The 13,410-nt window shown below is 44.3% G+C and overlaps 1 protein-coding gene across 1 annotated transcript in view; it reads left to right on the top strand.

Annotated features, from left to right (window-relative positions):
* LOC119418434 (adhesion G-protein coupled receptor F1) overlaps nt 1-13,410 on the top strand; it is a 135,274-nt gene that overhangs the window by 73,881 nt on the left and 47,983 nt on the right. The window lies entirely within an intron of this gene.

Genomic DNA, 13,410 nt, shown 5'->3' with positions numbered 1-13,410 from the left:
CATCATCAGGCCAGGATTCTGCGGTCTACACTCATCTCCAGGCCAGCGGTCACTCTTTCAAGGATGAAGATGTTCACATCCTGGACAGAGAGGAACGATGGTTTGAGAGAGGAGTAAAGGAGGCCATCTTTGTGAAAAGAAATCGTCCATCATTAAACAGGGGTGGAGGCCTCCGGGTTCAACTGTCCCCCTTTTACAATGCTGTGATTGCTAGTATCACTCAGCCCTCTGTGAACAGTAAACAGCCATCAGTGTGCTAATGACCCATTGTTAGGCTGATGGTCCTTCTTGAGCATGTGATCAGCTGGTTTTGGTTGTCAGCAGCAAACTGGTTGATCCAATCTAAGAAGGTGCTATTTAAGAGACTGAGCTGAAAACAGCACCTCAGACTGAGGAAGTCTCTTGGATGAGAGATGAAACGTTTCTAGAATTTTTTTTTGCTTTGTTTTGCTTTTGTTTTTTTGAATGTCCAGAGGACCAGATTGAACTTTTTTGGATTTAATAATGACGCGTCATGTTTTGTGAGCTGCAGTAATGTCATTCTTGACCCTGTCTATCTTGAAAAAAAGTGTGTAAACTGTCTCAATCAGATCTAATCAGCTAAATAAAGGTTTAAATAAAATAACATGCAGCTTCCTAACAACAAGCAGTCCATGCTCAACACGGGACAAGAACTTTGTTGCTGTGAGTGTTACTGTGTGGAGATTAGCACGTAGCATAGCATTCTAAGCTAACCACAGTAGTAGAGACGCTAATTCATGAAAAAAAAAAACAGTTCCAACACACACACAGTACCAACACACACACAGTTATACTCTGACATTGTTCTGACATTGTTTCACAAAATGATTTATATAGAATGTTTTGTTTACTGGACAAAAAGTGATTGGAGCACGACGTCTTCGAGGGCAGATCCTTAGCCAGACTCAACGATGTTCTGCGGTGAGCTCCTCCCATGGAGCTCCTTCACATTTCCTTATTTTTGGGATTAAGTGAAAACTGCGCTTTGCCCAAACGCCTACCTGGCTGTAACGTTCTCTAACCCAGCACGAAACAACCAGTGTAATTTACTTAAAGGGGGAAAAAAAACGCGAGAAAATCAACTACCGGTAAACTGCACTGTATCTGTACCTGCTGCTAGAGGCAGCCTCCCAACATGGAGGACGTACCGTGTTAAAGACGAGAGCTGGCCGCGGGCCACCGGATCCGGAAACCCCCCTCCAGCCCACGTCTTTACTCCCCGGATCGAACCTCCCTCAGAAGTGGTAACTATACTAATCAATAAATCAAGGAAACGTCAATTAAGTTTTATCAATTATATTAAAAAAGGCAGGAGAAGATTACAGTTTTACAGCGCTGGACTCTCCGGACCATGTTGAGTACACAGAACCGGAAGAGCCCCGAAGTCCTGTGTCATCACTCATTTATGGGGTCCTAGACTCCACCTTTCGCAGAAGGGGAGCTCAGCCTATCAGTGTATGAGGGGGCGTGACTAAGTGTGGTCTTATGTGTACTGACGTGTTAGGAAAAACATGAGACGGTGCTCCAAAGCCTTCCTACGTGATGTGGCAAGCAGATTAAACTATTTCTTGACTGATATTGAAATCCCTGGGAGAACTCTCTTTAGAGTTGCTGGCCCAGTTTAACTCAGTCAGAACCGGGTCATAATTTCATTATAATCCCATCCCGGAGCAGATCAAAACCATAGGACCAGTCTAACTAAGAAATATCATAACAACTGGAAATGCCCCTGATGTTACGTCACATGGGAACTAAGTATTCAAGTCACTCTGCGGTGTGTGTCTGTGTGTGTGTGTGGGTGGGGCATTGGTGTACCACTTGTTTAAGTGAAGAAATCTATTCAATAAACTTAACCCTCCCCAACCACTGTTCATACGCACTGTTGATGTGAAAGCATGTGGCCGAAGACTTTGTCACATATTTATTAGTTGTCACATATTATAAGTATATTAATTTTTAAATAAAATAAATACAAAATAAAATAAATAGTAAAATAAATAAAAATATAATTAATAAATAGAATATATATGATCTGTGCCCTATGATGGACTTGCGACCTGTCCAGGGTGTACCCCACCCCTCGCACAGTGATTGCCGGACATGGGCACCGGTGACCCCCGTGACCCAAAATGGAAAAAGTGGGTAAAAGATAATGGATGGATAAATAATGACTAAAATAAATTAAAAAAATCAAAAGTATTTTAATGTATATAAGTAAATATTATTATAAGTATATTAGTTTATCATATATTATTATTGTGGACATTTTTACATTACATACTTGCTATTTTGAGTATTTGCCACAAACTGTTTAAAATGCTTGATGTAAAAAGTTTTTAAACATTATGATGAAGAATATACTATATGGTCCTGAAGAGAAATCATTATTAGGCCCGAGGAGCGAAACGCTGCAAAGGCCTATTGTAATCGCTATGTTCAGGCCCGAGCTACAATTTTTGCCGCCAAATGATTTGGCATTTTGGGGGCCTTAACATATCCCAAAAGTCACTAAATTTGGTGGACGCATCAGGACTGCTGAAAAAAAATTGTAAAAGAAACGGCTCAAGAGCGCCACATACGAATTTTCAAAATACCCTCCACATTAACCTTAGTTTGTCGTAGAAACATGAAATTGGGTACACTTGTCCAATTCCTCAAGATGCATAGAAAACCCTCTGGCACCAACGTTGTACGATAAACAGGAATGGTAAATGGTAAATGGACTGTACTTATATAGCGCCTTTCTATCTTACCGAGATACTCAAAGCGCTTTACACCACAGTCTGTGTCCTCATTTACCCATTCATACAGCACTCTACTAGATCTATACAAAGCTAATTGAACAAATCATTCTAAAGAGACTAATCAGTGCTTTAGAACACATTCATTCACTGATGGGACACACATCTGAGGCAATGAGGGGTTCAGTGTCTTGTCCAAGGACACTTTGACATGTGACTGCTGGTGGATTCAAACCCCCCAACTCTTGCATTGGAGAGCGACTGCTCTAACCACTCAGCCACAGCTGCCCCGGGAAGGAAGGCAGCCATTTTGGAATGACGGGCCAGTTTACACACCTTTTTGGCAGTTTACAGCCTCCGCATTTGAACAAACGTCTCCTAGGGATTTGCCTCAATCGGTTTGAAACTTGGCCGTTTTGGTCAAAAGGCATGGGGGATGCAAAGTTATCTAAACGGTTCGTTTCGGAGCATGCTGAAGGGACGGTGCCAGACCTCAAAGTTGGACATCTCGCCATGAAAACGAAACGTTAAGAGCTCTTAAACGAAAACTGTCTGAGACATCAAACCTTCAGTGATTGATCCACATCCGGTCCCCTGCAAGACTGAATGGTCAAATCATGACATCACTTAAGCCACGCCCCCTGACAACAGGAAGTGCAAAGTTTTACGTTGAACAATGCCTATCTGACCCCTGTTACCTGATCAGCATGATAGTGTATCCAGTGACCGAAGACATGTTGGTAACTTGGTTGATATGCCCTTAAGACATTGGAGAGTACAAGTTATCAAAAGCTTGGGTTTTCGTTTATGTTAAAGGGGCATGGCGAGGCCTCAAAGTTATGTTTCATGCCATTCATTTCCAAATGCTGTAACTTTAACATTGAAAGACGGAATTGCACCAAACTTAGCATTAGTCATCCCTGTTGGATGCCCGTTGATCCTCTGTGGTCATATTCTGATGTCATCAAAGCCCCGCCCCCTCAGAACAGGAAGTCTCGTTTTTACATGAAATGCGCCCTCTTTGACAACCTTGACCTAATCAGGATGATTTTGTCTTAGAATACAGATAAGATGGTTTGACTTGCTTTAAAGGGCAAACTGTTTTTGCTGGAGGATGTGGGCCTAGCGGTGTGGCGAATTAAAAAGTGACGCTGTTGCAATATGTTTGGCTCTAAATTGCACAGATTTGAGCCGAGGTGTACCCAAATCACTATGATCGATCATTATCCACCCCTTGAACAGGTATCTATGATAAGTGGCCAATAGCCTCCACAGCACCACCTACATTATTCCTAAAGTTATATCTCAGTGATACATCATCCCATCTGCACCAGATTTATTGTGCGTCATCAGTGAGCACTTGTAGACACATTGGTATTGTTCTTTACCATTTGACTCAAGGGCGCCCCCTAGATTCTTCCAAAAGTTATATCTCAGTGATACATCATCCTATCTGCACCAGATTTTTGGTGCGTCATCTGTGAACATTACTAGACACATTGGTATTGTTGCTTAACATTTGACTCAAGTGCGCCCCTACATTATTCAAACTGTTAGATCTCAATGATATAATATCTGATCTGTACCAGATTTTTGTGCGTGATCATTGAGCACTTCTATATACATTTGTGTTCTTATTTAACATTTAACTCGAGTGTGCTCCCTAGATTATTCCAAAAGTTATATCTCAGTGATATATCCTCCAATCTGCACCAGATTTTTGGTGCATCATTAGTGAGCACTTCTAGACACATTGGTATTGTTCTTTAACATTTGACTCAAGTGCACCCCCTAGATTTCTCCAACAGTTATATCTCAGTGAAATATCATCCAATATGTACCAGAATTATTGTGCATCATCAGAGATGACTTATAGACACATTAGTATTGTTCTTTAACATTTGACTCAAGTGCGCCCCCTACATTATTCCAACTGTTAGATCTCAGTGATACATCATCCGATCAGAACCAGATTTTTTTGCATAATCAGTGAGCATGTCTAGACACATTGATATTGTGGTTTAACATATGACTCAAGTGTGCCCCCTAGGTTATTTAATCTGTTATATCTCAGTTATATGTCATCCGATCTATGCAAGATTTTGGGTACGTCATTAGTGAGCACTTCTAGACACACTGGTATTGTTGATTAACTTTTTACTCCAGTGCACCCCCTACATTATTCCAACAGTTATATCTCAGTGAAATAACATCCAGTGTGAACCTGAATGTTTGTGCATAATCAGTGACCACGTCTAGACACATCGATATTGTGGTTTAACATATGACTCAAGTGCGCCCCTTAAATTATCAGATAATCAATCAATGGAGCTGGACTCACCACTGACACCAGTGGAACTCCAGGAAGCCCTCAAAAGCATGTCCAATAAAAAAGCTCCAGGTCCAGATGGATTTCCAGCAGAGTTCTACAAATAATTCTGGAATATCCTGGCACCACTATTTCACAGAATGCTACAGGAAACTGAAAAAAATAACAGACTTCCAGAAAATATAAACTCAGCCAACATTAGTCTCCTGTTAAAATCAGGCAAAGACCCTGTATTACCTACAAGTTATTGTCCCATATATCTTATCAATGTTGATCTTAAAATAATTTGTAAAGCCCTATCAAAAAGATTGGAAAAGATAACTCCTCTCATAATATATCCTGACCAAACTGGTTTCATAAAATGGAGGCATTCATCCACAAATTCACGCAGATTATTTAATTTAATTGATTATTCTTACAGTAAAAATATTGAAACTGCAATATTCTCTCTAGATGCAGAAAAAGCTTTTGATAGAGTTAACTGGAATTTTTTATTTGCAGCCTTGCATAAATTTGGTTTTGGAAATTTTTCCATAAACTGGTTAAAAATATTATACGCTTCCCCATCAGCATGCATTAGGACAAATAATAAAATATCTGCTAGTTTTCTTCTGCAAAGGGGCACGAGGCAGGGATATCCAGTCTCCCCCTCACTGTTTGCTATTTTCATCAAACCGCTAGCCACAGCAATCAGGCAAACTACAGATATTAAAGGCATTAAACGCAAGAACACAGAGCACAATATCAGTCTATATGCTGATGATGTGTTGCTCTTCCTCCAACATTCACAAACCTCCCTCTCTCAGGTTATTGGATTGATAAACTATTTTTCAAGATTTTCAGATTACTCTATAAACTGGATAAAATCCACAGTTCAACCAATTAATTGCTATTTCAACAATTCACTTACTACACAACTGCAGTCAGGGAATATTACGTACTTGGGTATCAAAGTCTCTCCTAGATTGGCAGATTTAACTAAACTAAGCCACATCCCACTTTTAAAGAAAATTGAGAATGATCTTGCTAGATGGAAATCTCTACCCTAGTCTCTCATGTGTTTCACTTTCCTGAGTGAGGTAGACACAGGGCACATGCCACGCCGTCACTGCAGCCTATCTCCTCGAAGGGATCTAAAACTAATCCTGAGACTCAGGTATTACCTGCAGCTGATTTTCCAGGATAGTCTAGTTCAAGGCTGTGTTGAGATGATTCACCCAGACTGTTAACTACCTACGATCCTTGCACCACACCCAAAGTCTCACCTCATGCCTTGCCCGACCTAGCAACAGGAGTGGGGACTTTTGGCAGACGAGGAAGCGCAAGTTAACGGTAGCTCATCTCCTGATTTAGCGTTGCAATTGTTAACCGATCTGGCTTTGTTTAGAGTCTAGGCGCGAGACTCTTGGATGTTGTTTTATAATCAATAGCTAGGAAACCGTTAAAAACCTCCCGTGCTTCTGTTGTTTCTCTGAACCAAGTTTTCCACTTCCAAGAACAAAAGGGGTGATGAAATAAGAATCCAGAATTTTATGTTTTGCTTTACTTTAATCAATAATCTTTGCAGGGGAACAGTGGTATGTACAGTAATGATTACATTTGATTACAAAGAGGTTACATGATGAATAATATTCACTCCTTAGTCCCTTTCCAGTTGTTGACCTTTCCTGGGCAAGGTAGATTTCTGTCCCTGTGGAGGGCTTGAGGATGGCTCATGGACTCCACTCTGCTCTGCTTTGGACGTCTTTTGTACGGCCGGCCATGCCCTGACTCACTCAGGAACACAAGTATCTACACAGTTTACCTACTCTCTCTACCTGACCCAACACGTTATTCCTCACTGCAACAAAGACCTTTCTGCAACTCTGAACAACCAGGTTTATAATATAATTGATCTTTCTATTTGCCAATACATGCACTGCTGTTTTAATTTGGAATAAGGTTTTATTTAGGACTAAGTTTGAGAAACGTCTCCTTACCATTTTACTGATCTTAGCAAGAAGCAGATTTCCCCATCCCCTCATGGATGTGGGCCGTTTCTGGTCTTTTTCAGCTGGTCTGATTTTGAAGAAAATGATTCAGGAATAATCTGGGCTGAAGGTAGATAAATAGCTCCAAACGAAGTGTATTCCAATGGATTTCACCCTTATTCTTCTTCAGCTGAGACCGTCCAAACTTGTCCTATTAATCCACAATCGTCCCGTGGTCCAAACAGGTCCTGTTTGTTACATCCACACATGAGTAGTGGTCCCCAAAAGCAGAGGTTTCACAGAGACATCCGTTTATATAGCCTGAGGATTTGACTGACACCTCTAAAACGATCATGCCATTGGGCAAGCTCAACCTCTTCTGAGCTGAGCCTAGGTCCGAATTTACAGGCATCTATGAGGATTTGCCAGTCACTCCTCATGCATATTAAAATCTGGGTATACTTGTTCAATTGCACTTAGTCATTCTTGAGTTGTATTTTTCTGATTCACTCAGAGCTGTTTTCAAGGTCTTGTTATTGCGAAATACTTCTGCTTTTATAACTTTTTCCACTCGCAACTCCCTTCTAGAACATTCAAGACCACGGGGTTCATTCCTTCAATTTTCAACATCATGAACAAACTTAAACAGAATACATTCTAAAATCATAATGTTTACATTTTAAAATCACATAGTTTTACTTTGTAAAATCACAAAGATTATAGTATCACTTGATTATCTACTTGTTTATTGATTATTATAACCACATCTTTATCATTCATCTGAAAACTGACAATTTTATTAGAAAGAAAAGATATCTTTTTGCTCCTCTGTTCTCTCTCTGCCCGTGTGTGTGTCCAAGCATGACCGTGTGTGTGTGTTTGTGCAGTTGTATAAGTGTGTGTAATACATGTGTGTTTATGTGTTGTGCAAGAATGTAAGTGTATATGTGTTCTTCTACACATGGTTTTCATTATCTCGGACTCCGAGGCCTTGAAGCGGGACATGCCAAGACATGTCTCTTTTAGGAACAGGCTGAACTCCACATAGCTGCTTCCTTGACACATGGGAAGAATAGCTTCAATAAAAATGATGGTTTTGCCTAAAATAAACTATCTATTCTCAATGATCCCAAATAAACCATCATCTGACTGGTTTAGATCCCTGGACTCCTCCATCTCTAAATTTCTCTGGAAAGATAAACCCCCACGTATTAAACTAAAAACACTACAGACGACCAAAGATAAAGGTGGACTAGAGCTACCCAATTTCTATTATTACTTTCTAGCCAACAGGCTAGATTACATCTCAAGATGGATAAATTACACACCCCTTGATGAACCCTGGCTAGATGTAGAACAGACACTTTGCAATAATATAATGATCTCGGACCTTCCATTCATTAGCTCAAACATAAAACGACAGGAATGCTTTAAAAGCATCAATATCAGCTCCTCTCTATAGAATAGACTCTAGGTATAATTATGCTAGCCCTAAAGCTACTCTTGTTTCTTATTATAATTACATTTTAACATATTTGTTGTATCCCAATTACACCAAGTAATACAGTACAGAGGGTTAATGTGGCTTGAAGAGTATCTTACCGGAAAGGATGCTTTGTTCCTGATTAGCTTCGGGGCTGTAGTCCTCAGATTCCTCCTCATAACCTTGGTCCACACCGCTGCCTGTCGTGTTGGCCAGTGGCCGATCTCTCATCAGTTCGTCCATCAACACGTAAAATGAAAAAGTGGTGGGGCCGGAGCCACTTCTCCCGTTCTTGTTCTTAGCTTGGTAGTACTTAGCTTTCAAGCTCTTCCAGCGATTTTTTATTTGCTCAATTGTTCGATGGATTCCGGCTTCTTCCAGTTTTTCATGTACTTGTTTAAATAACTCCATGTTCCTACACTTTCGACCGTCAAGGCGTTCGATAATTTTGAGTTCTTTTAACGTTTCGATTAGAAATGTTGTATCGCTCACCGACCAGTTTTGCTTCCCCGCCATGTTAGCATCTACCCATTAGCCAGGCGGAAAAGGAAACCCGTAGAGGTACGCGTCGCACATGCACAGTCAGGTCAGTTTTTCACCATCAGATAAAAATGAACAGATCAAGTATTTACATGCGCACCGACCGGGTTACGGATCGGCGTAAACCACCCATTTCGTTCTGATCACAAATTATAACGGATCGCGCTGAATACACAAAAAATAACCCGAACGGAGCGTTTACATGACACACTTTTGTTCCGACCGGCCATTTGATCCAGTTACTTATGTCCATATACCCTCTGACAGCTTGGTGGGAGTTTCTTAAAATGACAAAGTCTTCACTAATTCCATGCAGACGTACACCTATCTGGAACAACCCTGACATCCTACAACAGAATAATATGATAAACTTCCCAGGTTGGAGGTGTAAAGGAATCAAATATTTTGAACATATATATGAGGACGTAAACTATATCCTATTTAACAGATTAATAACACAATATGGGATTGATGAGAATACATTTTTAGAATATCAACAAATTAAATCTATAACAAAAAATAAATTAAACCTTAATAGCACTAGAATTGAAATACCAACATGTGTATTAGAATTCCTAAATCTTAACCCTCCCAAATTACTATCTAAGGTTTACCGGACACTTATTAAAATAGATGAATCAATATCCCTTCCCATTGTAAAATGGGAGACAGACTTGTCAGTCAACGTTGACCAAAACTTCTGGTCTCAGATATGTCTAAGAACATTTAAGTTGATTAAAAACCCCAATTTACAATTAATACAATACAAAATCCTTCTTAGAGTACACTACACAGGTCAACGGATGTTCAGGATGGGTTTCGCATCATCTAATGTTTGCTCACAGTGTACAGACAATATTCCTGACAATCACATCCACGTATTTTGGTTCTGTCCACCTGTTCAGAGGTTTTGGTGCTGGATATGTGAAGACTTATCAAAGTGTCTGAGATGTAATATTCCACTCTCTCTGTCAGTGTGCTTATTGGGTCACTTAGATGATGTCACCTTGGAGACAAAGTCAATTTACATGATTTTTACTGCTTTATGTATAGCAAAAAAAACTATACTCATAAATTGGAAAAAATAAAAATACTCAGTATTAAACAGTATAAAGACCTTTTGTTAGATTACATCAGTCTTGAGATAGCCTGACCTCCACATCAGAACAATCTCTCTGGGCTTCTTTGATTGGCTTCAACCCGTAGTGGAGGTGGGTAAACCCCTTTGATTCCGCCCCGTGGGGCATCGAGGTTGATGTGGGGGGTATCGGGGCTGGGGGCATGGGGGGGGTCGTGGGCCCGGGGCAATGGCGCTCAACTGGGGAGATAGCTTTGGTGGTTCTGGGCGTTGACCTCTGCTGGCTGCATGCAGGCCTCTGGGCGGTCTGTGCCGGCAGGTGCAGGTTGCTGGCCTGGTGGCCTGGCTTCTCCTGGGTGGGTTTGGGGTGGGCGCGGGTTCGGGGTTCTGGGGGAGTGTCGCTCCTGGGCTGGGGTCCCAGCTTGATCCGGGGGTCTCGGGTCTTGGTGGGTATGTTGTCGGGGTCTTGGGCCAGTGCATGTGCTGGCACCCGGCCTGGCCTGGGGGCCCTTGGTGTGCTGGTGGGCGTTGGGGCCTCTGCCATGGGGGGAGGGGACGGGGAGACTCAGCCTGCGTGTCTTCCTGCCTGGCTGTGGCTGCGGTCTGGTGCTTGGCTGGGGGTCTGGGCTGTGGGGGGCTGTGGGTGGGGGGGCTTTTGCTCGGGTGGCTCTGCACTGCTGGTCTGGGGGGTGTCTGGGCATGTTCGTGTGCCCTCACTTGCATGGGGTGCTCTTATTGTGGGTGTTGCTGTGGTGGACTGGTCGGTCCTTTTGTGGGGGTGGGGGTGCACTCTCGGTCGTTGTGGTGCACTGTCTGCGGCTGTTCAGGCACTCCTGGCTAATTGTCGCTGCTGGAGTTTGGTGGCTTCTTTGGTTGGGGGGCTGGGTGTTGAGCTGGGTGTTGAGCTGGGGATCGGGTTGGGGGTATGGACAATCTCGGGGGGGGGGGGGGGGGGCTTGGGTCGCTGGCCCGGGTGGGTCACTGGCCCGGGTTTTGGTCGGTCCTTGGGGCTATGTGCCGGTCCGTGGCCTGGGTCCCTGGTGGTGCAGCTGCCTCCTGCTCCTAGATGGATGCACTAGAACCTCCCTCCCCTGGTGGATCTCGGAGAATGGGGGTACCTATTGGGGTCAGTGGGGGAGTTGGCCCCCTAGGAGGGCATTGCCACCTCAGTTGTTCCTCCCCATCCCGACGTCTTCCTCCACCCACTCTATCACACCACCAGTCAAGAAGGGCCTTGGGGTTCAGGTGCACTACTGAGCTGCGGGGAGGATCCTCCATCTCTGTGGTTCGTGGAGACCTGGGCCCCAATTTTATCAAACAACCTAGACACTCGCATATAACATTCTCACGACACATGCATATATAGGGTCTGGAGTGGGCACATGGTGGCATATAGGGGTTGGGATGTGTAATCATTCTCACCTCCAGGACCTGTGCCCACTCTCAAATGTAGCAAGTAGACATTTAGGGTTCTGGGCAAGGGTTGGGGGGGCGAACGGGCACTGCCTGCTCTCTGGGGAGGGGGTGGGTCTGTGCAAGTTGCCGCCTCATCCCCCCCATTTTAAACGTACTGTATAACAACATGCATCAACATCTTATTTGAGTGGGGGGGGGAGGAGGAGTTGGGTCTTCCAGTTTTCATTAAACCCTCATTCTCTGTCTGACATTTGGGGGCGGGGGGGGGGGGTGGGCTCCCTGGTATTGGGCCTTTGGGGGCGATTGTGGGTGGGGCTGGTGCTCCAGTTCTCCCTGGATTGTTTGGATCTTTTGATCGGGGTTCCTGGTTCCTATGGCCAGCCTTTTGGCTGGGGTGGCTGCTGGGTTCTGGCGGGAGGTCGGATGTGGCTGTGTGTGTGGTCGTTGGTAGTGCGTGGCGGCGGTCGGGGGCGTGGCTTCACTTCGACGGAGTGCTAGCTGGTCAGCCTGATGTGACATTCACGGTGCGGGGTGCTGTGTGTGTGTGTGTGTGTGGGGGGGGGGGGGGGGGTGCATGGGTGGAATGCCGGGGCTTCTCCGGGCCTGTGGTGTGGGGATTTAGGGATGCATTGGTGCGCTCGGCCAGCCTTCCTCAGCTGCTGCTCCCTGCTGCTCCGGCCCACGGCCTGGGGCCGGCTTGCGGTCACTGTTGGGCAGGTGGGGCGCATGGACGGCCCAATAGAGGCTCTGTTGGGCTGTCTCTCTGTGCCCGTTTGTCTCAGGTTGGGTTTTGGGTGTCCCCCCTCTCTTGGACCAGTTTTGGCCCCCCAATTGGTGGGTCATGCTCCCCTCCTGTGGTGGGCCCCCCTGCCGCCGGTGCATTGGCGACTCTCAGCAGCTGGGGCTGTGTGGTGGGGTGTGTGCGGGCCCACCCTGGTGTCTGCCTGCGGGGGCCTGAGTGCCCTGGCTCTGTCGGGCCTCTGTTGGGGGGTGGTATGACCTTGGGACTCGGGGCTTGGTGTCCATAGCCGGATCCACTCTGGAGGGGCGGGTTGCCGGCGGGGCCTTTTGACTCGTCGCTACAGCCTCCTGGGGGTTTCTGCATTGTGGTTGCTGGGGATCGCCCAGGGCTTCCCTTTGCTTCTCTCTCTGGGGGGTACGGGTGTCCCTGTTGGGGGACTACCGGAGTTTCGGGCTTGGGGGCTGCTGTGTGGCTGTGGTTCCAGTCTTCCCTGTGTTACCTTCGTGTCCTGTGGGGACGGGTTTATGGGTCCCCACATCCACTATTGAACATTTTTATGGAGAAATCTTATAGTGATAAGCATGCTCAGGTGTTTAGATTCAGGTGTTTATCAGATACACACTCAGTTGGGTTGTGGTGGCCATCAAATATATATTGTATTAACATGTACTGTATAAAATACTTTCTAATGATGTTATAAGTATCATTATATAAGTTGTTTGGTGTTGTGGTTTCTTGGTTTTGTCGTTTTTTTTTTTCTCTTTCCGCAGGTCTAGAGGCAGACTTCAATGACGTTGATTTGTGTTCTCTTTATCCGTCTCTCTCTCCTCTATTCCTATCTCCTTCTTTACATTTGAACTCTTCTCTCACTTTTCTGCTTTCTTATCTTCTTTGTTTTCCGTCCCCGTGTCCATTACATCTGAAACAAACCCAAAGCATATTCTAATAAAATTTAATTTATATATCAAGTGGAGCATTAAGGCCAGCCATAATGCTCTGCTTGTGAAAGTAAATCTGTTGGGCATCACTTTGACACTCAGACAATAATTCTGTGTCACAATGCCGAACAGGACAAGGGGAAGAAAAAGAA

Source organism: Nematolebias whitei, chromosome 12 (assembly GCF_014905685.2).
Source record: "Nematolebias whitei isolate Nwh7 chromosome 12, NemWhi1, whole genome shotgun sequence".
Classification (NCBI taxonomy): domain Eukaryota; kingdom Metazoa; phylum Chordata; class Actinopteri; order Cyprinodontiformes; family Rivulidae; genus Nematolebias; species Nematolebias whitei.
Note: the sequence above shows the minus strand (reverse complement) of the source record. Positions and strands in the feature narration are given on the sequence as shown.